We start from the raw sequence: 2,543 nt of genomic DNA, 5'->3' as shown, positions 1-2,543 counted from the left end.
AGGCCCACTCTGTCTCTGGTGATAAGAGTTCTCTCTTCTTTCTGGCAGGAGAGTCGGGGACCATTCACAAGGAAAAATTCATGCCCTGCTTTAATGGATAAAGAGCCTGGCGTGGAGAAACATGCCTGTAATCCCAGCAGCTCGGAAGACTGAGACAGTAGAATCACAAGGTCAAAGCCAGCCTCAGCAACTTTGCAATTTATTGAGACCCTGTCTCAAAATAAAAAATAAAAAGAGCTGGGGATGTGGCTCAGGGGTAACTCTCCCCGAAGTTCAATCCCAAGTATAAAAAAAAAAAAAAAAAAAAGAGCGGTGTAAGAAGAGGGAGGGGACAACAAAGTAGCTATTGCCCCTTATCCCAAAGCAGCAGACCTTAAAGTCAGGGGCACCTCAGCTTAATGTCTTTTTTGGTGTGTTCAATTTGGGGGATTGAAACCAGGGGCTCATGCAAGTAACTCTACTAGGGAGCCACATCCCCAGCCCTCAATGGCTGTTTATAGCCTCTGGGCCCCTGATTTGGAAGCGGACTACAGTGTGGTGAGCTGCTGGATCTGTCTTGCTGATACGTAGCGGCGCTTCTCCTGCAACTCTGGCTTATTCAGGCTTCAACACAGACCAGGCCCTGCGCCACGCGCACCTTATCTGTGGCAAACACTCTGTAAAGCCATTTTCGTATGTGTATGTACATACATGTGTATATGTTTAAGGTACTGAAATATGCATGACTACATTTACCATGTCAACTATGATTAAAGGTCCAGGACGATAGTCATGCATTCATATCAGGCAATTAGCCTAATAGTCACCCTCCATCAAGGCACAGCGCTAGCCAAGCATGGCAGCACACACCTGTCATCCCAGTGGCTCAGGAGGCTGAGGCAGGAAGATCACAAATTGGAGGTCAGGGGCTGGGGTATAGCTCAGTTGGTAGAGTGCTTGCCTCACATGCACAAGGTCCTGGGTTCAATCCCCAGCATCACAAAATAAAACAAAAAACAAACAAACAACAACAAATTGGAGGTCAGCTTGGCAAGTTAGCTAGACCCTGTCTCAAAATAAAAAATGAAAAGGACTGGGGATGTAGTTCACACACCTGAATCCCACCACCCAACTCCTAAGGCAAATAGTCACTGAAATTCCACTCAACATGACAAACGAGTCCCTCCTGGCCTCACAGAATGTCCTGTCCTGTGGGGAAGAGGATGTCAACACCATATGATGTGTTTGAAGGTGGTCATAACCCACAGTGCGCTGGAGCCCACAGGGAGCCTGAAACCCAGAGCAAGGCCTCTCAGTGAATGGACCATTTTACTACACACGGCAGTGTGTGTGTGTGTGTGTGTGTGTGTGTGTGTGTGTGAGACTGGGTCTTGAACCCAGGGGAGGTCCACCTCTAAGTTACATCCCCAGCCTTTTTTTATTTGTTTTGAGATGGGTGTTACCCTGTTGCCCAGGCTAGGCTCCACCTTCCGGGGTTGCTGTGATCAAATACCCAACAAGAACAACTTGAGAACCGGCAAGGTGGTGCATACCTGTGATCCCAACAACTCAGGAGGCTGAGGCAAGAGGATCTTAGGTTCAAAGCCAGCCTCAGCAGCTCAACAAGACTGTCTCAAAATCAAATATCAAAAAGGGCTAGGGCCAGGAGCAGTGGCACATGCCTGTAATCCCAGTGGCCTGGGAGGCTGAGGCAGGAGTTCAAAGCCAACTTTAGCAAGGCGAGGCCCTAAGCAACTCAGTGAGACCCAGTCTCTAAATAAAATACAAAAGAGGGCTGGGGACGTGGCTCAGTGGTAAACAAAGCAGTAGATGGAAGTGAAGGCCTAGGGATAGACATGAGAGAGGGCATCTAGGGCAAAAACTAGGAAGAGATCACTGAGAAGAGGCGTGGAAAAACTGGAGGCCATGTGAGCCACACCAAGTAGGAATGACGTGGCATTTTGGGTTGAAAGGTGACCCTGCTTAGGGATTAGCACCCTAAACCTCCCGGTTTAGGGTGGATCCTGCTGGGAATAGGGCAGCTCCAGGATTAGGGTGGATCCTGCTGGGATTAGGGTATATGCTGCTGCCTCAGGCGCCCGCTCCTTTGGAGTTCCCGTTCAGTTCTCGCGGGGGTCTGAGAGAATTGGTGTGCAGAGCCGGTGGAGGGAGTGTATTCCCAGGTAGTGTGTGTAGAGTGTCCGTGAGAGTTCGGGAATAAAGAGCTGCTGTTTGAATCTACAAGGCTTTGTGGTGGCTCAGTTATTTTGTGCCCAGCTAGACTGCGGCAAGGGGTTCATTTCATTTTATTTTTATTTTTATTTTTTATTTTTTGGCACTGGGGATTGAACCACAGGGTGCTTAACCCCTGGGCCACATCCCCAGTCTTTTTTATTTTATTTATTTTTATTTATTTATTTTTGAGACAGAGGCTCATTAAGTTGCTTAGGACCTCGATAGTTGCTGAAGCTGGTCTCCAACTTGTGATTCTCCTGCCTCAGCCTCCTGAGTGGCTGGGATTACAGGTGAGTGCCACTGTGCCTGGCCCTACCTGTGGATTTTAA

At 48.4% G+C, this 2,543-nt stretch overlaps 1 non-coding gene across 1 annotated transcript; it reads left to right on the top strand.

The window, feature by feature from the left end:
- The first annotated feature begins 909 nt into the window (after window positions 1-909).
- Trnav-cac (transfer RNA valine (anticodon CAC)) lies at window positions 910-982 on the top strand. Its single transcript has one exon. It is a non-coding gene; the product is annotated as a tRNA-Val (tRNA).
- The last annotated feature ends 1,561 nt before the right edge of the window (window positions 983-2,543 follow it).

The sequence above is a fragment of the Ictidomys tridecemlineatus genome, chromosome 2 (genome assembly GCF_052094955.1).
Source record: "Ictidomys tridecemlineatus isolate mIctTri1 chromosome 2, mIctTri1.hap1, whole genome shotgun sequence".
Lineage (NCBI taxonomy): Eukaryota > Metazoa > Chordata > Mammalia > Rodentia > Sciuridae > Ictidomys > Ictidomys tridecemlineatus.
The sequence above is the reverse complement of the archived record's forward strand: the minus strand, read 5'-3'. Positions and strand labels throughout refer to the sequence as shown.